Genomic DNA, 24,792 nt, shown 5'->3' with positions numbered 1-24,792 from the left:
TGTTGCAAATAGCAGCGGTGCGATCTGATGCACTCGTCTCAAAAAAGGCCCACACCAAAGAACTTTTTGAATAACGCGCAGAGACTGCAGCGCCCTGCACATGTGGAGCTTTGGGGTGTGATGCAGTCAATGTGCTGCCCTTAGGCTGGCCTCTGGAGGGCATCCTGCCTCGTTGGTGATGTGCCGCCTCCTCCTCCTCCTCTCTCCTATCAGGCACCCACGTTGAGTCAGTGACCTCATCATCCCCTCCCTCCTCATCACTGGAGCAAACCTGGCAGTATGCTGCAGCAGGGGGAGCATGACTGCCAGATTGCTGTCCTTCTTGGGCACCCCCTCTGTCCATGCTCATGTTACTGCCTTCATCGAGCTCAGTATCATCATCAGAGCCTTCCAAACGCTGGGCATCCTCCTGGAGCATGTACCCAACACTGTGGTCAAACAGTTCGAGGGACTCCTCAGGAGGACATGGTGGAGCTAGGGAAGGAGTCACTGATGACATTGAGCCGAGGGAAGAGGCCGCTGCTTTGCCAGACAAAGCACCCTGGGCATGGGTGAGAGAGGATGAGGAGGATGAGGACGGCTTGGTCATCCACTCGACCAAGTCTTCCGCATGTTGCGGCTCAACACGGCCAGCTGCCGAAAAAAAGGCCAAGCGTGTCCCATGGCCACGTGCTGATGAGGATGCACCGTCTCCATGACCAGCACTAGACACAGAGCCTGCTTGCCCTCTCTTATTGGCTTGTGACTGTCTGCTTCTCCTTCTTGGCCTTCCAGACATACTAATGGCCTGTAGCTGCACTAAGCTGGGATATACATATATATATATATATATATACTGATACTGCAGCTAGCAAAATCAACTGCCTGCCTGTAGTATGAGAACACCACCAACCTTCTACAGGTAGCTTTAGCTGAACTCTGTGAGGTGGACGCACCCCACTAACTTGTAGGTTTAGCTGAACACTGTGAGCAGGACGCACTGTACTAAATGTATATAGTCTAGCTGCCTGACCGTGGTACTAATAGGATCAAAAGAACACCAGTCATTTTCTTCAGGTAGCTTTATATACTGTAACAAGACAAGCCTGCCTGTCAGTAGGAAGATAACAGGAACGGATCTAGCTGAACACTGTGAGCAGGACGCACTGTACTAAATGTAAATAGTCTAGCTGCCTGACCGTGGTACTAATAGGATCAAAAGAACACCAGTAATTTTCTTCAGGTAGCTTTATATACTGTAACAAGACAAGCCTGCCTGTCAGTAGGAAGATAACAGGAACGGATCTAGCTGAACACTGTGAGCAGGACGCACTGTACTAAATGTAAATAGTCTAGCTGCCTGACCGTGGTACTAATAGTATCAAAAGAACACCAGTAATTTTCTTTAGGTAGCTGTAAATACTGTAACAAGACAAGCCTGCCTGTCAGTAGGAAGATAACAGGAACACATCTAGCTGAACACTGTGAGCAGGACGCACTGCACTAAAATGTAAATAGTCTAGAAGATAACAGGAACGGATCTAGCTAAACTGAATACAGTGTATATATATATATGCAACACCTGGGATGCATATATATACACAATACACTTTAAGTGCAGCTACCTGACTGACTGTCCTGCCTAATCTAGCTAACTCAAATGAAATGACACTGTCTCTCTCTCTCTCTAAGCACACCGGGACACACTGCACAGGGCCGCCGTGCAGGCAGCCTTAAATAGTGTGGGGCGTGTACTAAATCCCCTGAGCCATAATTGGCCAAAGCCTCCTTGGCTTTGGCCAATTACGGCTCTCTGTTCAGGCGGCGCTGTGATTGGCCAAGCATGCGGGTCATAGTGCATGCTTGGCCAATCATCAGCAAGCAATGCACTGCGATGCCGCAGTGAATTATGGGCCATGACGCGCCACACGAATTTGGCGCGAATGGCCCATATCGTTCGCAATTCGGCGAATGACCGAACAGCCGATGTTCGACTCGAACACGAAGCTCATCCCTACTCCTCACTACCTATCACAGTTTTGAAGGCCATAAAATGCCAAGGTGGCACAAAACCCCCCCAAATGACCCCATTTTGGAAAGTAGACACCCCAAGCTATTTGCTGAGAGGCATTTTGAGTCCATGGAATATTTTAAATTTTGACACAAGTTGCGGGAAAGTGACATTTTTTTTTTGCACAAAGTTGTCACGAAATGATATATTTCTCAAACATGCCGTGGGCATATGTGGAATTACACCACAAAATACATTCTGCTGCTTCTCCTGAGTACGGGGATACCACATGTGTGGGACTTTTTGGGAGCTTAGCTGCATACGGGGCCCCGAAAACCAATCACCGCCTTCAGGATTTCTAAGGGCGTAAATTTTTGATTCACTCCTCACTACCTATCACAGTTTCGAAGGCCATAAAATGCCAAGATAGCACAACCCCCCCCCAAATGACCCCATTTTGAAAAGTAGACACCCCAGGCTATTTGCTGAGAGGTATGGTGAGTATTTTGCAGCTCTCATTTGTTTTTAAAAATGAAGAAAGACAAGAAAAAAACATTTTTTTTTTCTTTTTTCAATTTTCAAAACTTTGCGACAAAAAGTGAGGTCTGCAGAATACTCACTATACCTCTCAGCAAATAGCTTGGGGTGTCTACTTTCCAAAATAGTGTCATTTGGGGGGGGTTGTGCCACCTAGGCATTACATGGCCTCCGAAACTGTGATAGGCAGTTAAGAGTGAAATCAAAAATTTACGCCCTTAGAAAGCCTGAAGGCAGTGCATGGTTTTCGGGGTCCCGTATGCAGCTAGGCTCCCAAAAAGTCTCACACATGTGGTATCCCTGTACTCAGGAGAAGCAACAGAATGTATTTTGGGGTGTAATTTCACATATTCCCATGGCATGTTTGAGCAATATATCATTTAGTGACAACTTTGTTCAAAAAAAAAAAAAATGTCTTTTTGTGTCCATGGACTCGACATGCCTCTCAGCAAATAGCTTGGGGTGTCTACTTTCCAAAATAGTCTACTTTCCAAAATAGTGTCATTTGGGGAGGGTTTAAACTCTCCCGGCATTTTATGCACAACATTTAGAATCGTATGTCACACATCACCCACTCTTCTAACCACTTGAAGACAAAGCCCTTTCTGACACTTTTTGTTTACATGAAAAAATAAGTAGACACCCCAAGCTATTTGATGAGAGGCATGTTGAGTCCATGGAATATTTTATATTTTGACACAAGTTGCGGGAAAGTGACAAATTATTTTTTTTTCCACAAAGTTGTCACTAAATGATATATTGCTCAAACATGCCATGAGCATTTGTGGATTTACACCCCAAAATACATTCTGCTGCTTCTCCTGAGTACGGGGATACCACATGTGTGGGACTTTTTAGAAGCCTAACCGCGTACGGGGCCCCAAAACCAAGCACCACCTTCAGGATTTCTAAGGGTGTAAATTTTTGATTTCACTCCTCACTACCTATCACAGTTTTGAAGGCCATAAAATGCCAAGATGGCACAACCCCCCCCAAATGACCCCATTTTGGAAAGTAGACACCCCAAGCTATTTTCTGAGAGGCATGTTGAGTCCATGGAATATTTTATATTTTGCCACAAGTTGCAGGAAAATGAAAAACTTTTTTTTTTTTTTTGCACAAAGTTGTCACTAAATGATATATTGCTCACACAGGCCATGGGCATATGTGGAATTGCACCCTAAAATACATTCTTCTGATTCTCCTGAGTACAGGGATACCAAATGTGTAGGACTTTTTGGGAGCCTAGCCGCGTACGGGGCCCCGAAAACCAAGCACCGCCTTCAGGATTTCTAAGGGCGTAAAGTTTTGATTTCACTCCTCACTACCTATCACAGTTTTTAAGGCCATAAAATGCCAAGATGGCACAAAACCCCCCAAATGACCCCATTTTGGAAAGTAGACACCCCAAGCTATTTGTTGGGAGGCATTTTGAGTCCATGGAATATTTTATATTTTGACACAAGTTGCGGGAAAGTGACATTTTTTTTTGCACAAAGTTGTCACTAAATGATATATTGCTCAAACATGCCGTGGGCATATGTGGAATTACACCACAAAATACATTCTGCTGCTTCTACTGAGTACAGGGATACCACATGTGTGGGACTTTTTGGGAGCTTAGCTGCATACGGGGCCCCGAAAACCAATCACGGCCTTCAGGATTTCTAAAGGGGGTAAATTTTTGATTCACTCCTCACTACCTATCACAGTTTCGAAGGCCATAAAATGCCAAGATAGCACAACCCCCCAAATGACCCCATTTTGAAAAGTAGACACCCCAGGCTATTTGCTGAGAGGCATGGTGAGTATTTTGCAGCTCTCATTTGTTTTTGAAAATGAAGAAAGACAAGAAAAAAACATTTTTTTTTCTTTTTTCAATTTTCAAAACTTTGCGACAAAAAGTGAGGTCTGCAGAATACTCACTATACCTCTCAGCAAATAGCTTGGGGTGTCTACTTTCCAAAATAGTGTCATTTGGGGGGGGTTTGTGCCACCTGGGCATTCCATGGCCTCCAAAACTGATAGGCAGTGAAGAGTGAAATCCAAAATTTACGCCCTTAGAAAGCCTGAAGGCAGTGCATGGTTTTCGGGGTCCCGTATGTGGCTAGGCTCCCAAAAAGTCTCACACATGTGGTATCCCCGTACTCAGGAGAAGCAATAGAATGTATTTTGGGGTGTAATTTCACATATTCCCATGGCATGTTTGAGCAATATATCATATAGTGACAACTTTGTTAAAAAAAAAAAATTGTCTTTTTGCTGTAACTTGTGTCACAATATAAAATATTCCATGGACTCGACATGCCTCTCAGCAAATAGCTTGGGGTGTCTACTTTCCAAAATGGGGTCATTTGGGGGGGGGGTTGAACTGTCCTGGCATTTTATGCACAACATTTAGAAGCTTATGTCACACATCACCCACTCTTCTAACCACTTGAAGACAAAGCCCTTTCTGACACTTTTTGTTTACATGAAAAATTGCAAGTTAGACTTACCGGTAACTTGTTTTCCAATAGGCTTTCAGGACAGCACCCGAGAGATCATGGCTCCTCCTCCCACAGGAAACACCTCATCAATTAAGTCTTTAAATTGGAATCCTCCACGTTGCCTCATCAGTTGTTTGTAGAGAACTCCAGCCCCAGCTGCAACACATAAGCGACAGTTATATCATAGTATTACAGCATTAGCATAAACAAAGGGCGGGTTACTGCTGTCCTGAAAGCCTATTGGAAAACAAGTTACCGGTAAGTCTAACTTGCAATTTTCCAAAACGTCTTTCAGGACAGCACCCGAGAGGATAATCGAGACTTACTCCATTTAGGTTGGGACAACAGCCTGTAAGACTTTCCTTCCAAAAGCCTGGTCCCCAGCCGTCATGAGGTCTAACCTATAATGACGGGCAAAGGTTGTCAGACTTGTCCAAGTAGCTGCCTTACAGATTTGTTCGGGGGTGGCGCCAGCTTTTTCTGCCCAACTCACCGCGGAAGCTCTTGTAGAATGAGCCCGGACATTTAATGGACTCTCCAGACCTGTAAGGGAATAGACTTCTGAGATAGCCATTCTCAACCATCTGGCAATGGTTCCTCTAGAAGCTTGTCTTCCTTTTTTATTACTCCTCAGTAGCCAGGCCGTGAGCTTTAGTTTTGCTACTTCCTGGTGAAACAGAGGACCTTGTAACAGAAGGTCTTTTCTTAACGGAAGGTGCCAGTAAGGTTCTTGTTGCATCTGAAGAAGGGATGAAAACCAAGGCCTTTTTGGCCAGAAAGGAGTGATGAGGATCACTATTGTCTCCTCCTTCCTGATTTTTGCTATGACCCGAGGGATAAGCTGAAACGGAGGGAATGCGTAACAGAGGTGAAACTTCCAATCTTGTGCCAGAGCATCCACTCCCAGTGATGCCTCGTTCCTGTTCAAGGAGAAGAAGCGAGACATCTGCGAGTTTTCCTGGGTGGCAAAGAGATCCACTCTTGGACGCCCCCATTTCTGCACTATTAACTGGAAGACTTCTGGATTCAATTGCCACTCTGCCTCTAAAATCTGGTTCCTGCTTAGGAAGTCCGCTACTCTGTTTAAGGTCCCTTTTAAATGGACCGCGGATAAGGATAGAGTATGGAGCTCTGCCCAACTCAGAATGCCTTTTGCCAAGCTCTGCAGAACTTTGCTTCTGGTTCCCCCCTGTCTGTTTATGTAAGCCACCGCCGTGGCGTTGTCTGACAGGATCTGAGTATGTTGCCCCTGGACTTCTTTCGCAAAGGTCAGTAAGGCCATTTCTATAGCTTTTAGTTCCCTCCAATTTGAGGACCTTAGGGCATCTCTTGTGTCCCACGAGCCCTGGGCCCACCGGCCGCTCATATGAGCCCCCCAACCCCAGGAACTGGCATCTGTTGTCAACCTCACCTGAGTTGGGAAGGACCATAACAGCCCCTCTGAGTACCTTGTCTGGTTCTTCCACCACCACAGACTTCTTTTTACTGAAGTAGGGATCTTCACTAATGAATCTAGTGAATCCTGCTGGTGATTCCAGGTTTTTAACAGGAAACTTTGCAGAGGTCTGAAATGGAGCTTTGCCCACTGGATGGCCGGAATGGAAGAGGTCAGGGTTCCCAATGCTGACATAACTTTCCTGATGGACAGAACTTGATTGGACTGTAGCAATGACACCACTTGTACCAATTTTTCCTGTTTTTCCTCTGGAAGAAAAATTTTTTGATCTAAAGAGTTGATACGGAAACCCAGGAATAACACTTCCTGTGAGGGAATCAGATTTGATTTTTGAAGGTTTAAAATCCACCCCATGGATTCTAGATGAACACGGGCTCTGAGCAAGTTTTCTTGAAGACCTTCTCTGGTCTGGGCAAAAAACAGCAGGTCGTCCAGATACGGAATAACTGAGATCCCCTCTAGACGCAGAGGCGCCAGAGCTTCGGCCATTATTTTCGTGAAGACCCTTGGGGATGATGACAGACCAAACGGGAGTGCTCTGAATTGCAGATGTACCACCTTCTTCCCTTCTTTCAGTGCTAACCTCAGATATTTCTGCGACCTGGTGGCAATAGGAATGTGGAGGTAGGCATCTTGTAAATCTATTGATGCCATATAGCACCCTTGATACAGGAGGTTTCTTACTGAAAATATTGAATCCATCCGAAACCTTCTGTATTCTACTGATTTGTTCAGCATTTTGAGATTCAGGATAAGACGGAACTTTCCTGAAGGTTTCTGAACCAGAAAGACATGCGAGTAGAACCCCTGGAAGAACTCCCCCGCTGGGACCGGAACAATGACTCTCTGATTTTTCAGTTCCTGAATTAGGGACTTCATGGCGAGAGCCTTGACTGCGTCCCTTGGGACGTTTGTCACCAGGAATCTTCTTGGAGGTTCTTCCATAAATTCTATCACATACCCTTGGGAGAGCATCTTTACAACGAATTGCTTCGAGGAAATGGCTCTCCACTGAGGAAAAAACTCCTGTAGTCTTCCTCCGACCTTGACAGAGTCATTGTGGTTTTGTTGAGGCCGCAGGAGGATTGAAGAGCACTCCACCCCTACCTTTGGGCTTCTGAGAAGACCATGCCTTCCTCTTGCCCTGCGTTTTTGCTTCCTGCTGAACTTTTTGGGGCCGAAAGAAACGCTTACGGGTTTGCACCTGTTTCTTCCTAACCGGAAACGACTTTTTCTTGTCTGCCGTGCGGTCAAGAATGGACTCTAGCTCTGAACCGAATAGCAGATCACCTGCGAACGGAATACCACATAATCTATTTTTAGATGCAGCATCCCCTGGCCACGTCTTCAGCCATAAGGCCCTTCTGGCAGAATTTGTTAAAGCTGCTGACCTTGCTGACATGCGGATAGATTCCGCAGACGCATCCGCAATATATGATATTGCTGCCGACAGGGTTGAAAAAGAGTCTAGAATCTCCTGTTTTGAGGAATCTGCTATGACATGGGCTTTCAACTGGTTAACCCAGTGATCTAAGTTCCTTGCAACACAGGTTGTTGTCATTGCTGGTTTCAGATTGTGCATTACTGATTGCCAGGTTCTTTTAAGAAGCAGGTCCATCCTTTTGTCCATGGGCTCCTTCAGAGTGCCCATATCCTCAAAGGCTAGGTCCGTAGACTTAGAGACCTGAGAAAAGGCAGAGTCCAATTTTGGAACCTTATTCCATATAGAATCTGGATTTTCTTCAAATGGAAATCTTTTCTTGTGAGCCCGGGAAAAGAAAGGCTTTTTCTCAGGTTCCAGCCACTCTTTTTTAATCATATCAGTGATAACTGAATGGACTGGAAAAGAATGGCCTTTTGAATCTTCTAAACCAGCATACATGCGGTCATGCAGGGAGAGTTCCTTCTTTTCCTCTTCTATCCCCAAAGTGGCATGGATTACCTTCAGGAGTCCTCCCACCTCTTCTAGTGACAATTTGTATCTAGAAGTGGTATCTGATTCATTTTCCTCCTCCTCAGAATCTGTATCATCTGGAGCGAGGGAAACGGACCCTTGAGAAGCGTCCTGGGATATCGGACCCCCAAAAATTATTTGAGAACCACTCTGGGGTTCTGAAGATGGCTGCGGAACCAGAGGATCCCTAGAGGGACCTGGCTCCTCTCTTAGGTTTGACCTAAAAGCCTGAAAGGTGGCCCGGAGCTCATCCTTTATTGTTGACACTAAGTCGCCACAAACAGATGGAGTCTCCTCTCTGACCAAAGTTGTAATGCACTCTGCACAAAGCGTTTTGGTCCAAGCATCGCTTAATTTTTCTTTGCAGACAGGGCACCTTTTCTTGACTGGTTGGGCAGAACCTTTGGCCTGGACCAACAGAAAAGAGACATGGAACCACGCTTAAAAGGCTGTAATACAGCGTAAATAATACACCCAGGTGCACTAAGGAAGAAACATCTCATTTTCCATGTGCCCATGCAAGCCACCACCACCTAATCCCCTGTTGTAGGGCAGATATACTAAATCTAGCCACTGCAACATACCTTCTGAGAGGAGAGGGGGGGGGGAGGGGGGGAAAAGGGTGAGTAACCCCCCCACAGGAGAAAACGGCCCAGGGTAATAGAGGACACAGTCCCTTACCTTAGCCTTGCTGGCGCCTTGGCTTGCCCCCTTATCCACTGCATCGCTATCCATAGCTGTCTGCGGTGCGTGGTAAAACGACCGGTTTCAGATTCGAAAATGCCGCTGCGCTGACCTGGAACCAGAAATAAGGCGCCAGGTGACCCTGCCCTCTCCCACTGCGCTTTGCACCGGAAATGACGCACGCGCCGACCCGGAAGTGCTGCCTGGACGTGGCTGAAGCGCTCTTCTGCCACCAGCAACATGGCGGCCGCCACCGCTCGCTCCCAAGAAGGGAACAGAGGACGGCCACCCGTCAGGCCAAAAATTTTGAGGCAGCACCCCCGGCGTACAGGCTCTCCCCGAGCACGGAAGAGGGAGAGGGAGCCCACGGGACTGTCCATGTAAGAGGCAAGTGGGAGGCTCACTCTCCTGGCCTAAAAAGACCTAACAGGTGAGAACCTGTGTCTCCCAGGATAAACCTGAGAGATCATGGCTCCCACCAGAGGTGTTCCTCCAGCTGGAGGAAACACAAAAAACTGATGAGGCAACGTGGAGGATTCCAATTTAAAGACTTAATTGATGAGGTGTTTCCTGTGGGAGGAGGAGCCATGATCTCTCGGGTGCTGTCCTGAAAGACGTTTTGGAAAAATATTTTTTTTTGCAAGAAAATTACTTTGAACCCCCAAACATTATATATTTTTTTAAAGCAAATGCCCTACAGATTAAAATGGTGGGTGTTTATTTTTTTTCACACAGTATTTACGCAGCGATTTTTCAAACGCATTTTTTTGGATACACACTTTTTTTAAATTTTAATGCACTAAAACACACTATATTGCCCAAATATTTGATGAAATAAAAAAGATGATCTTAGGCCGAGTACATGGATACCTAACATGACATGCTTTAAAATTGTGCACAAACGTGCAGTGGCGACAAACTAAATACATTTTTAAAAGCCTTTAAAAGCCTTTACAGGTTACCACTTTAGATTTACAGAGGAGGGCTACTGCTAAAATTACACAGAGGGGTTTCTCCACAACACCAGTCGCCATAGTAATTTGGACCGTCGTGTCTGCATGAAGGGAGGTAAGGATGAAAACATTCATATTATACCTCCACTTCATAGCGACCAAGTTATTACACTTGAAGCAGGCTCTCTCTCCCAGCCTAAGACAGGAATCTACAAGCCGCTGGGGAAAGTCCCGGTGATTAGGTCGCACGGTGCTACATGCTCCAATCTGTTGATCAAAAAGGTGACTAAAAAGTGGCCTTTCCGAATAAGGGTGACACCAAGTCCCACCCAATCTTGCCAGCGCTTCCTATGTAGTCAGGGCAGTTTGTCGGCTCTACGTGACTATCTTTGCCCTCGTAAACCATAAAACTACATGTATAGCCTGTGGCCCTGTTACAGAGCTTATACATCTTGACCCCGTATCTGGCACGCTTGCTGGGAAGGTACTGTTTGAATGACAAGCGGCCAGAAAATTTAATCAGGGACTCATCAATGCAGACAACTTGATGGGGAGTAAACAAGTCTGCAAAACGTTGGTTGAAGTGGTTTACAAGGGGCCGAATTTTGTAGAGCCAAACGTGTTCAGGGTCCCCACGAGGACAACAGAGTTCATTGTTGTTGAAGTGCATGAACCGCAAAATCTGCTCGTATCGTGCCCTGGTCATGGAGGCAGAGAACAAGGGCATATGGTGAATTGGGTCAGTGGATCAATATGACCGCAACTCACTCTTTTTAGTTATGCTCATGTTGAGGGAAAGGCCCAGAAAGAACTTAAATTCTGAGACCGTAATTGGTCTCCAATCTCTGGCAAGGGAGGACTGGGGAATAGTGGCAATGTGTTGACCAGCGTATAAATTGCTTTGGTCCACAATAGATCTATAGAGATCTTCGGTGAAAAACAGCAAATAAAAATCCAGTGCTGTAAAATCAACTGTTTCCACCTGAATTCCGGGTTGGCCAGTGAATGGGGGAAGTACGGGTGCTGCAGAAGTGGTGGGTTCCCAATTCGGATTGGCGAATGCAGCAGGAAGGGCACTATGGGCACAACGGGACTGTGTTCATCTTCTTGGTGGCAGCGGGACACTACTAGTGCTTGCCACCTCGCCAGCTTGAACTGCACTTATGGGACTCGCCACGTCACCACGTGATACTGCAGTGCTGGATGTACGACCAGGGTGTACTAGGCCGCTGGTGCTTGCCAGTTCACCAGAAGGAATAGCAGCGCTAGTACTGCTCTGCTCCATACGAGGGCCCTGTGGTTCTTGCACATCAAGGACAGAAGAAGAAGTTTGGGGTCTGGTACGCCTGACCTTGGCAGGGACCACAACTCCATCGTCAGAGCCATCTATCATGGAGCCGCTGTCCTCTACAGGATCGCATTCTGAGCCTGAATCTGACAGATCAGTGACTTCCTCTTCACTATCTGTCATGCTCAGAAACGTGTAGGCCTCTTCACTAGTGTACCTTCGATTTGCCATTTTGGGCTCTAAATTTACTGGTACACTAGTGAGACTCACAGGCAAAAAAGCTCCTTTAGTTAGCGACTGTATCAAACCGCTACCAACAAAAACTGTTAGCGATTGCAGGGATCAGGCCTGACTGCGAACGCTGCAGTTATGTGTGTTTAGTGTTTTGTAAGTGACAGTGATCAATCGAAACTGCACTTGGGTGGGCTGGGCAGGGCTGGGCCGAGGGACAAAACGCAGGTGCTAGCAGGTATCTGGGCTGATCCTGCTAACACTGTGTTTATGGGAACCCTAAACTGCCGGGGATGCTAGTATAGATCTGATCAGATCAGATATTGATCCGTTCAGATACTATAGCACTAAGGGAGGTGTATGCTGCGTGCGTGGGTGTTAGTGGTACTGGCGCTAACCTGACGCTGCCTGTGGCGACGCAGACCTTATCTAACCCTAAAAACGTATCTTATATCACCGCCGGGCAAATAGGGGGTTAAACCTTTATTAGGTAATAAATGGCGGGTGCTCTAAAACTATAATAAACAAACTAACTAACCAGCATCACCCGTAATAGTTATACGGTGATCACTGGTGAAAGGGTTAACTAGGGGGCAATCAGGGGGTTAAAACCTTTATTAGGTAGTATATGGGGGTCCCTGTCGCTATAAAATGCTGACGGCGAACCTATATACTTACCTCCCTAACTAGCGTCACCTGTGTCACTAATACAGCGATCAGAAAAACGATCGTTTAGTGACACTGGCGACGGGGGGTGATCAAAGGGTTAACCTTTATAAGGGGGGGTTAGGGAGGTATCCTAGACTTAAAGGGGGCTAATACTAACTGCCCTACCACTTATAACTGTCACAAACTGACACCAATGCAAAAAAAAACAGCTATTGGTGTCACTGTGACAGGGGGTACAGGGGGGTGATCAGGGGGTGATCGGGGGGTGATGGGGGGTGAAAAGTGTGCCTAGTGTCTTCTACTCAAAGTGTAGTGTTTGGTGCACTTATTTGATGTCTTCTCTCCTCGGCTCCGGAACGAAAAGACCGGCTTGAGTAGAGATGACTCTCTGTTTACATTACAGAGGCAGAGGAATGATTTCATTGGCCGGGAGCGATCGCGAGGGGGTGGCCACGTATGGATGACCTCCCCTTCACCTCTGATCGCCGGGGGAGAAATACCGAAAGCCTCAGGCACCGGGGGGGGTCCGATTGGACCCCCCGCCCGCGGGAGGCAAGTAACGTACCTGTATGTTACTTTGCCTGCCCGTGCCATTCTGCCGACGCATATGATCGTGAGGCGCTCGTCAACTGGTTAAAGTGAAAAAAAAAAGTTAAATATTCCTTTAAATATCGTACCTGGGGGGTGTCTATAGTATGCCTGTAAAGTGGCGCGTGTTTCCCGTGCTTAGAACAGTCCCTGCATAAAATGAAATTTTTAAAGGAATAAAAGTCATTTAAAACTGCTTGCGGCTTTAATGTAATGTCGGGTCCTGGCAATATGAATGAAAATCAGTGAGAGAAAAGGCATGGGTACCCCCCGCCCCCCCCCCCCCCCAGCCCATTACCAGCCACTTTGGGTCTTGTATGAATATTAAGGGGAACCCCGCACCCAAATTAAAAAAGGAAAGGCGTGGGGCCCCCAGGCCCTATATACTCTGAACAGCAGTATACAGGCGGTGCAAACAAGACAGGGACTGTAGGTTTGTTGTTAAAGAGGAGGGCCCATGAAAAAAAAAAAGTCAGCAGCTACAAATACTGCAGCTGCTGACTTTTAATTGGACACTTACCTGTCCAGGGTCCAGCAATGCGGGGGATCGAAGCCCTGCTCGTCTCCCCCTCTGTTTGGCGGCGCCGGCATTGCAACTGTGGGCGCCGGGCTGTGGCTTCACAGCCTGGCACCCACTGCGCATGCGCGAACGGCACCGCACGCCATGATTGGCCGCTCAGTCACCTGGGACCTGTAATGGGTTCCAGATGATTGACAAAAGGGAGGGAGCAGATCCGAGTCCTTCCTGTGCCGAGGGGGAAGTGATGTCACCAGCCAAGGCACTGAAAGAGGCAGACTACGAGGGACCCCCTAGCAACAGGCATTTAGAGGTAAGTAAAAAAAAAAAATTCCAAATGTTTTTTTTTTTTTTTTTTTTTTTTTTTTTTAGGCACAGTCATGGATTTTTATTTTTTAGGGTGGAACACCACTTTAAGTAGAATCTGGATCCCTCACATCATGATCAGCTAAAAAGAGATAAAGAAAACAAAAACACGTATCAAAAATCTGCCACCATCCATCTCTTTTACCTGAGCCTGTGGTCGCAGACACTCACCTGTTGTGGTGCCAATCTTCACCACATCTTCTTCTTCCTCCTGCTCTTCTTCTTGGGTTGGGGGTATTTCACCTTCTTCCATAGGTGGGGGGTCTCTGGTCTCCTCAGATGAGGGGTGTCCTCCGAGTCTTTTCTCCCCTATGTAAAACAAAAATGGTATACTTAGCACACAGATATTTGATGGCAGAACTAGAAATAGGAAACATTGCTTGGAAGTGGGGTACAATTATCGATTTTAGCCGAGTTCCAAGATGTAATTTTCTTATTGCCCTGTGTCAAGCTGCAATACTTTACCGGTTTAGTACAAAGTTCACAGATGGAGACCCCCCTATAGTATACACTGGAGCACCTGTGTGGCCCCCCTAATAAAAATGGTGTTCTTGTGTCCCACACTAGTGCTCCAGTGTCCAGATGTGAAAACAGCTGCTCAGTGTCCTCTCCTTACACACAATCTAGTTGGCATTTCATTCTAGTAACAAACTCATCTACACAAACAAATATTTGGCATCCAAGTAGGCCCCAAAAAAAATGTGGGAAAATGCATATGGCCTAAACAATGGTGTTTTAGAGGCCCAAAGAAAAATGTTTGATACGAACGAATAATGGGCCCATGAACATTAAAGTTGCCCTTTTAAACGTTACAATTACTAAAAGCATATGGAGCAGAACGAACGGAATAAAGACAGAAAGAATAGGAACACAGCACAACTACTTACTTTTTTGCAGCACTCTCTGGATCTTTCGGTACAGCTCTGGCTCTCTTAATTTGAGGTCCGACCACCGCTTCCGGAGCTGATCTTTGATCTTCGGACCCCGAAATTCCTCTCAAGACTCCTGAACACTTTCGCCATGATCTTGGCCTTTCTGATGTTGGGGTTGGGGTAAGGCCCATACTTCCTGTCATAGTCGGACTTCTTCATGATGTTGACCATCTCCAACATCTCCCCAAAGGACATATTTGTGGCCTTAAAACGTCTCCTTCTGGATCGGGACGTGTCTGGATCCGTGCTTTCCTCCTCCTCCTCCTCCTCCTCCTCGTTCCTGCAATTAGCACGCACCTGCTGTGACTCCGCCATGTGCTCTTCCCCCACTGCGCCGAACGAAAAGGGGTGGGGAATAGACTAGAAAGAACGTCAGGGGCGGGCGGAGTTACATGCATGCGCAGTATATATAAAGCGTAACACGCGTGCGTATTACGTACGATCTGTGAGCGGAGGAAGGAGCATTGGAGGCGCCAATCGTAAGAACGAAGGTAAGAGACAAACTTGTGCCTATACTGCTTCTACATTGAGGCCTATATTGTAACAAGATTAGGAGAGTTTTGCCTGACATTAGGCTTTGTCTTGTGTTGTGTCTTGCAGTGAACATGGATATGGTACTCAAAGATAATGACTTCATGTCAGTATTCATAGATATGCTAAGGGAGCTGTCTTGTCTGTGGGAGATTAACCACCCCCATTTCAAGAACCAAGCAAAGAGGAAGACAGCACTGGTGCAATTGTTGGTAATTGTGAAGCAGGTGATCCCCACGGCAGACATCACTTATTTAAAGATCTTAATTGGTGGCCTGAGGAGTACATATCTAAGGGAGCGCAAGAAGGTCCTGGATTCGCAGAGATCCGGAGCAGCAGATGACATCTATGTCCCCAGGATGTTGTCCTACGACAGGCTGCATTTTCTGGCAGGCCAGACTGAACCCAGGTCATCCCTCTCCAGTCTTCCTTCCACGCTTCCTTCCCCCCTGGCTGAGGCTTCTGATGCCCAACCTGGGCCTTCCAGGCCACATGTGGAGGAGCCCAGATTGAGCCAGGTATAGCATTCTAAATATTTCTGCTTGTCCAATCAATGATGTTAACTAGGTGTTAGTTGGGAGTACTAATTTATGATTGTGATTGATGAAGCAAAAACTAAAACCATGTCCCTTTTTCATACACAGGAAAGTCTCAGCCAGGAGGTGGCCGGGCCAAGCCGGGTGGCTGATATCAAGGTCCCTCCACCCCCCCTGAAAAGAGAAAGTGGCAAGAAGAGGAGTGCCCTAGAGGAGGCTACCGGAGGACTCTTTTGGAGGGCTACAGAGGTCCTGGGAGCATGACAGACCGTGGAGGAGGACATTGCTGCCGTCATGGCATATAAAATGCAGAGGATGGAGGAGGGCCAACAAGTAATGTGTGAGGCCCTTATATCGGAGGCTCTGGAAAAAGGTATGAGTGGGCAAATTACACCTGAGACACACCTTTGTGATGGTCCTCCTCCTCCTCCTGCAGGTCCTCCTCCTCGTCCTCCCTCTCCTCCAGGTCCTCCCAGTCCTCCTCCTCCTCCAGGTCCTACTCCTCCTCCTGCCACCTCTCCAACAGCACAGCCACAGCTGGGAAGGAAGCGTGTAAGGAAGACCAGAAAGTGAGGACCCTGGATCCAGTCTGGTCAGCCAAAAGATGCAGCTTCTTGTGGTACCACAGCCTGGGGACATACATGTCATCTGCTGCTATCCGGATCTCTGCGAATCCCAGGCCAGACTGCCCTCCCTTAGATATGGACTCCTGAGGCCACCAATTTTGATGTTGAAGAATTGATGTCTGCCGTGGGGGTCCCAGGCTTTGCTAATTTCTCATGTTGATCCAGTGTTGCCTTCCTCTTTGTTTGGTTCTGATACCTTAATAAAGGATTTTTGTTTTGAATTATACCCTCCTATGTGTTTTACTTCAAAAATGATGGTTTGTTTGTGAGGATTCAGGTACATTTCAAATATACAATGTGAAATGAACAAGGGACACCAACACCAAACAATCTCATTGAGATTAAATAATAAAAGATATCAATGGTGTTGGGGTAACTTGACACACAAAACACACACAAAAATATTCTGGAGTAAAAATAAAAATAACATCGAACAAAGATCAGCCTTTGAAAAAATCCAAAAATTACAGAAAAAAAAGGCGAAAAATAAAAAACAAAAAAATATATAAAAAAAATAACTGTCAGATGTGACAACTAATAACAATATATTGAGGGAATCCCAATAAAAAAACACAAAGAAAAGTTTGTGAGAAGTGTGTGTGTATATGAGCAGCAAAACTACTTAATTCTTGTCACATTATAAAGAAGAAGAGAGTGCGCTGTATTAAACCATTTTTAACATTGCAGCGTGACGAAAGTGCTGTATCCATTGTGAACGCTAAGTTTACCAGAACAAGCTGTCCCGTGTCGGAATTTCTTCTGAGCATGGGTGGCACTTTGTGCGTCGGAACAGGCCACACACGGTCGGAATTGACGCGATCGGATTTTGTTGTCGGAAAATTTTATCTCCTGCTATCCAACTTTGTGTGTCGGAAAATCCGATGGAAAATGTCCTATGGAGCCCACACACGGTCGGAATTTCCAACAACATGCTCCGATCGGACATTGTCCATCGGCATTACTCTTGGTGAGCGCAGGAACAGGCCCTGCTGTGAAATACTAGATCAAGAATTGTAATTACATGTCCCTGTTGAACAGGGGTAAAAAAATTGGGCATTAGGCACTGGTGCCACAACACTGCAATCCCTCACAGATACTCTAATTGTAGCGCAGGAATGAGCCCTCCTGCAAAATATTGCATCAAAAATTGTAATTACACGCCCCTGTTATACAGGGGCTGAAAAATTGGGCATTAGGCACTGGTGCTGGTGCCACAACACTGCAGCCCCTCATGGATACTATAGTTGGAGCACAGGAACGAGCACTGCTGCATAGTATTGCATCAAAAATTGTAATTACATGCCCCTGTTAAACAGGGGCTGAAAAATTGGGCCTTAGGCACTGGTGCTGGTGCCACAACACTGCAGCCCGTCATGGATACTCTAGTTGGAGCGCAGGAATGAGCCCTCCTGCAAAATATAGCATCAAAAATTGTAATTACACGCCCCTGTTAAACAGGGGCTGAAAAATTGGGCCTTAGCCCAGAACCAAAAATGTTCTTACAAGCTATCAGCATGATCATTAAGGAGGAAGAGGATAGTCACTCAGCATAACAGGATAGTCACTCAGCATCAGCATAGGCAGTCTTGAAGCGATCTGACATCTCAAAAAAAATTATACGGTTACATCAGCATCAGGTGCTTGGTAGCTGCTGGTGATCCAAGACTGATTCATTTTTATGAAGGTCAGTCGATCAACCGAGTCGGTGGACAGGCGCACCCTGTGATCGGTTACAAAGCCTCCAGCAGGACTGAATGTGCGTTCTGGAAGAACGCTGGATGCAGGACAGGCCAGTAGCTCAATTGCATACTGTGCAAACTCTAGCCAGTGATCCATCCTCAAGACCCAGTAACCCATTGGATTTTCAGTGGGGACAGTGTCCAAGTCTGATCTTGCCCCTAGGTATTCCTGCACCACGTAAAACAGACGCTGGCGATGGTTGCTGGAACCGATAATACCTTGGGGCTGTGGACTAAAAAATTGTCTGAACGCATCGGTCAGACGGCCACCTTCTCCACCGCTCCTTCTTTGAACACATTCAGCAACACGTTGTCCAGGAACAGGAGTTTGTAACCTCCCAGACTCTGGGAACATGTTGCACAGACCTTTCTGCAAGGCCTCCCGAAGATGTTTCACCCTCTGCTCCCTCTGCGATGGCAAGATAAGGTTCGCAACCTTACCCTTGTAACGTGGATCAAGGAGGGTTGCCAGCCAGTAACGATCCCTCTCCTTGATACCAGGAATATGAGGATCCTTCCGCAGGCTTTGCAGGATCAGGGAGGCCATGCAGCGTAGGTTTGCTGAGGCATTCAGTCCGGAGTCCTCTGGGTCACTAAGGATGACCTGATCCGCAGCCACCTCCTCCCAGCCACGTACAAGTCCATGGGTTTCTTGGGACTGTAAATGATCCCTTGAAGGCTGCTGCTGATGCTGAGTGCCAGGCTCATCCTCCATGCTAACACAAACCTCCTCCTCCTCTTCCTCCTCGTCCTCTTCCTTTGTGATCGGTAGGCGCGCAGGAACACTGTCTGGATAAAGGGGGCCTTGAGAGCTACGGAAGTCCTCTTCATGCCTCTGTTCTGCCTCAAGTGCCCTGTCCATTATTCCACACAGCGTGTGCTCCAACAGGTGGAAAAGGGGGACAGTGTCACTGATGCATGCACTGTCACTGCTCACCATCCTCGTGGCCTCCTCAAATGGTGACAGGACATTGCATGCATCCCTGATCATGGCCCACTGGCGTGGGAAAAAAAAAACAAGTTACCCTGACCCTGTCCTGGTGCGCTAGTCGCACAGGTACTCATTGATGGCCCTCTGCTGCGTGTGCAGCCACTGCAGCATGGCCAACATTGAGTTCCACCTGGTGGGCATGTCACAGATTAGGCGGTTCTTGGGCAGGTTAAATTCCTTTTGCAGGTCAGCCAGCCGGGCACTGGCATTATATGACCGGCGGAAATGCACACAGACTTTCCTCACCTGCCTCAGGACATCCTGTAAGCCCGGGTACCTGTCCAAGAACCGCTGCACCACCGAGTTAAGGACGTGAGCCAAACAGGGCACATGGGTCAGTTGTTGTGGAGGAGAGAGGTGTGCCAAAATCACCAGTAGTAGCATTTTGGAGGCGTGGTGGCGGAACAACCTCCAACACTACTGCACCTCGTCCTGCATCCTTCCCAGATGCCAGCAGAGTCACCCAATGCACTGTGAAACTTAGGTAACCTCCCTGTCCATGCCTGCTGGACCATGAGTCAGCAGGAATATGCACCTTACCGCTGACCGCCCTGTCCAGCGAGGCATGGACATTGCCTTCCACATGCCGGTAGAGAGCCAGAATCACCTTTTGTGAGAAAAAGTGGCGTTTAGGTACTTGCCACTGAGGAACCGCACATTCCACAAACTCACGGAAGGGGGCAGAGTCTGAACTTAAAAGGTAGCAGTTGAAGTGCTAGCAATTTTGCCAAGCTAGCATTCAACCGCTGGGCATGTGGATAGCTGGGAGCGAACTTCTTTCGGCAGTGCAGCAGCTGGGGCAGGGAAATTTGCCTGGTACAATCTGAGGTCGGTGTACCAATAGCGGATTGCCCACAAGTACTTGGCTATGACACACCTAGTTCTACACCTTCATTCCTCTCAGTGCAGGTCTCAGAGAGGACTGAAGGTATAGTGGGGTTGGAGATCTCAGCTGATGGGGAGCAAGGAGAGGTCCTCTTTGTTCTTTGGTGTGGGTCTTTTAGGTACGCTTGCCAACGAACTGCATGGCAGGTCAACATATGTCTGGTCAAGCATGTGGTGCGGGAGATGTTTTGGCCACGGGAGATACGCTTGAGACATATGTTGCAAATAGCAGCGGTGCGATCTGATGCACTCGTCTCAAAAAAGGCCCACACAAAGAACTTTTGAAATAACGCACAGAGACAGCAGCGCCCTGCACATGCGGAGCTTTGCGGTGTAATGCAGTCAGTGTGCTGCCCTTAAGCTGGCCCCTGGAAGGCATCCTGCCTCGTTGGTGATGTGCCTCCTCCTCCTCCTCTCTCCAGTCAGTGACCTTATCATCCCCTCCCTCCTCATCACTGGAGCAAACCTGGCAGTATGCTGTAGCAGGGGGAACAGTATGCTGCAGCAGGGGGAACATGACTGCCAGATTGCTATCCTTCTTGGGCACCCCCTCTGTTGGGCGCACGTTACTGCCTTCCTCTAGCTGAGTACCATCATCGGAGCCTTCAAAATCCGGGGCATCCTCCTGGAGAATGTACCCAACACTGTGGTCAAACAGTTCGGGGGACTCCTCAGGAGGACATGGTGGGGCTAGAGAAGGAGTGACAGATTCCATTGAGCCAAGGGAAGAGGCGGGTTTTCAGCTGCTTTGCCAGACAAAGTACCCTGAGCATGGGTGAGAGAGGATGAGGAGGATGAGGACTGCTTGGTCATCCACTCAACCAAGTCTTCCGCATGTTGCAGCTCAACATGGCCAGCTGCCGAAAAAAGGCCAAGCATGTTCTACGGCTATGTGCTGATGAGGATGCACCGTGTCCACGACCAGCACTGTTGTAGACACAGAGCCTGCTTGCCCTCTTTTATTGGCTTGTGACTGTCTGCCTCTCCTTGTTGGCCTTCCAGACATACTAATGGCCTGCAGTGAGCTGGTATATATATATACTGATACTGTACTGCAGCTAGCAGAATCAATTGCCTGCCTGTAGTATTATTAGTAGGAGAACACCACCAATCTTCTACAGGTAGCTTTAGCTGAGCACTGTGCAGAGGTCGCACTACAATAAATTGTAGCTTTAGCTAAACACTGTGCAGAGGTCGCACTACACTAACTCATAGCTTTAGCTGAACACTGTGCAGAGGTCGCACTACACTAACTCATAGCTTTAGCTGAACACTGTGCAGAGGTCGCACTACACTAACTCGTAGCTTTAGCTGAACACTGTGCAGAGATCGCACTACACTAACTCGTAGCTTTAGCTGAACACTGTGCAGAGGTCGCACTACACTAACTTGTAGCTTTAGCTGAACACTGTGCAGAGGACGCACTACACTAACTTGTAGCTTTAGCTGAACACTGTGCAGAGGTCACACTACACTAACTTGTAAATAATGTATCTGCCTGCGGTAGTGATAGGATCAGAAAAACACCACCAACCTTCTACAGGTAGCTTTAGCTTAACACTGTGCAGAGGTAGCACTATACTAACTTTTAGCTTTAGCTGAGCACTGTGCAGAGGTCGCAATACAATAACTTGTAGCTTTAGCTGAACACTGTGCAGAGGTCGCACTACACTAACTTGTAGCTTTAGCTGAACACTGTGCAGAGGTCACACTACACTAACTTGTAAATAATGTAGCTGCCTGCGGTAGTGATAGGATCAGAAAAACAACACCAATCTTCTACAGGTAGCTTTAGCTGAACACTGTGCAGATGTCACACTACACTAACTTGTAGCTTTAGCTGAGCACTGTGCAGAGGTCGCACTACAATAAATTGTAGCTTTAGCTGAACACTGTGCAGAGGTCGCACTACACTAACTTATAGCTTTAGCTGAACACTGTGCAGAGTTTGCACTACACAAACGTGTAAATAATGTAGTTGCCTGCGGTAGTGATAGGATCAGAAAAACACCACCAATCTTCTACATGTAGCTTTAGATGAACACTGTGCAGAGGTCGCACTACACTAACGTGTAAATAATGTAGCTGCCTGCGGTAGTGATAGGATCAGAAAAACACCACCAATCTTCTACAGGTAGCTTTAGCTGAACACTGCGCAGAGGTCGCACTACACTAACTTGTAGCTTTAGCTGAACACTGTGCAGAAGTCGCACTACACAAACGTGTAAATAATGTAGTTGCCTGCGGTAGTGATAGGATCAGAAAAACACCACCAATCTTCTACAGGTAGCTTTAGATGAACACTGTGCAGAGGTCGCACTACACTAACGTGTAAATAATGTAGCTGCCTGCGGTAGTGATAGGATCAGAAAAACACCACCAATCTTCTACAGGTAGCTTTAGCTGAACACTGCAGAGGTCGCACTACACTAACTTGTAGCTTTAGTTGAGCACTGTGGGGAGGTCGCACTACACTAACTTGTAGCTTTAGCTGAACACCGTGCAGAGTTTGCACTACACTAACTTGTAGCTTTAGCTGAACACTGTGCAGAGGTCACACTACACTAACTTGTAAATAATGTAGCTGCCTGCGGTAGTGATAGGATCCGAAAAACACCACCAATCTTCTACAGGTAGCTTTAGCTGAACACTGTGCAGAGGTCGCACTACACTAACTTGTAGCTTTAGCTGAACACTGTGCAGAGGACGCACTACACTAACTTGTAGCTTTAGCTGAACACTGTGCAGAGGTCGCACTACACTAACTTGTAGCTTTAGCTGAACACCGTGCAGAGGTCGCACTACACTAACTTGTAGCTTTAGCTGAACACTGTGCAGAGGTTGCACTACGCTAACTTGTAAATAATGTAGCTGCCTGCGTTAGTGATAGGATCCGAAAAACACCACCAATCTTCTACAGGTAACTTTAGCTGAACACTGTGCAGAGGTCGCACTACACTAACTTTTAGCTTTAGCTGAGCACTGTGCAGGGGTCGCACTACACTAACTTGTAGCTTTAGCTGAACACCGTGCAGAGGTCGCACTACACTAACTTGTAGCTTTAGCTGAACACTGCGCAGAGGTCGCACTACACTAACTTGTAGCTTTAGCTGAACACTGTGCAGAGGTCACACTACACTAACTTGTAAATAATGTAGCTGCCTGCGGTAGTGATAGGATCAGAAAAACAACACCAATCTTCTACAGGTAGCTTTAACTGAACACTGTGCAGATGTCACAATACAATAACTTATAGCTTTAGCTGAGCACTGTGCAGAGGTCGCACTACAATAAATTGTAGCTTTAGCTGAACACTGTGCAGAGGTCGCACTACACTGACTCATAGCTTTAGCTGAACACTGTGCAGAGGTCGCACTACACTAACTTATAGCTTTAGCTGAACACTGTGCAGAGTTTGCACTACACAAACGTGTAAATAATGTAGCTGCCTGCGGTAGTGATAGGATCAGAAAAACACCACCAATCTTCTACAGGTAGCTTTAGCTGAACACTGCGCAGAGGTCGCACTACACTAACTTGTAGCTTTAGCTGAACACTGTGCAGAAGTCGCACTACACAAACGTGTAAATAAAGTAGTTGCCTGCGGTAGTGATAGGATCAGAAAAACACCACCAATCTTCTACAGGTAGCTTTAGATGAACACTGTGCAGAGGTCGCACTACACAAACGTGTAAATAATGTAGTTGCATGCGGTAGTGATAGGATCAGAAAAACACCACCAATCTTCTACAGGTAGCTTTAGATGAACACTGTGCAGAGGTCGCACTAGACTAACGTGTAAATAATGTAGCTGCCTGCGGTAGTGATAGGATCAGAAAAACACCACCAATCTTCTACAGGTAGCTTTAGCTGAACACTGCAGAGGTCGCACTACACTAACTTGTAGCTTTAGCTGAACACCGTGCAGAGGTTGCACTACACTAACTTGTAGCTTTAGCTGAACACTGTGCAGAGGTCACACTACACTAACTTGTAAATAATGTAGCTGCCTGCGGTAGTGATAGGATCCGAAAAACACCACCAATCTTCTACAGGTAGCTTTAGCTGAACACTGTGCAGAGGTCGCACTACACTAACTTGTAGCTTTAGCTGAACACTGTGCAGAGGACGCACTACACTAACTTGTAGCTTTAGCTGAACACTGTGCAGAGGTCGCACTACACTAACTTGTAAATAATGTAGCTGCCTGTGGTAGTGATAGGATCAGAAAAACACCACCAATCTTCTACAGGTAGCTTTAGCTGAACACTGTGCAGAGGTCGCACTGCACTAACTCATAGCTTTAGCTGAACACTGTGCAGAGGATGCACTACACTAACGTTTAAATAATGTAGCTGCCTGTGGTAGTGATAGGATCAGGAAAACACCACCAACCTTCTACAGGTAGCTTTAGCTGAACACTGTGCAGAGGTAGCACTATACTAACTTTTAGCTTTAGCTGAACACTGTGCAGAGGTCGCACTACACTAACTTGTAGCTTTAGCTGAACACTGTGCAGAGGTCGCACTACACTAACTCATAGCTTTAGCTGAACACTGTGCAGAGGTCGCACTACACTAACTTGTAGCTTTAGCTGAACACTGTGCAGAGGTCGCACTACACTAACTTGTAGCTTTAGCTGAACACTGTGCAGAGGTCGCACTACACTAACTTGTAGCTTTAGGTGAACACTGTGCAGAGGTCGCACTACACTAACTTGTAGCTTTAGCTGAACACTGTGCAGAGGACACACTAAACTAATGTTTAAATAATGTAGCTGCCTGCGGTAGTGATAGGATCATGAAAACACCACCAACCTTCTACAGGTAG

The sequence above is a fragment of the Aquarana catesbeiana genome, linkage group LG03 (genome assembly GCF_042186555.1).
Source record: "Aquarana catesbeiana isolate 2022-GZ linkage group LG03, ASM4218655v1, whole genome shotgun sequence".
NCBI classification, from domain to species: Eukaryota; Metazoa; Chordata; class Amphibia; order Anura; family Ranidae; genus Aquarana; species Aquarana catesbeiana.
The sequence above is the reverse complement of the archived record's forward strand: the minus strand, read 5'-3'. Positions refer to the sequence as shown.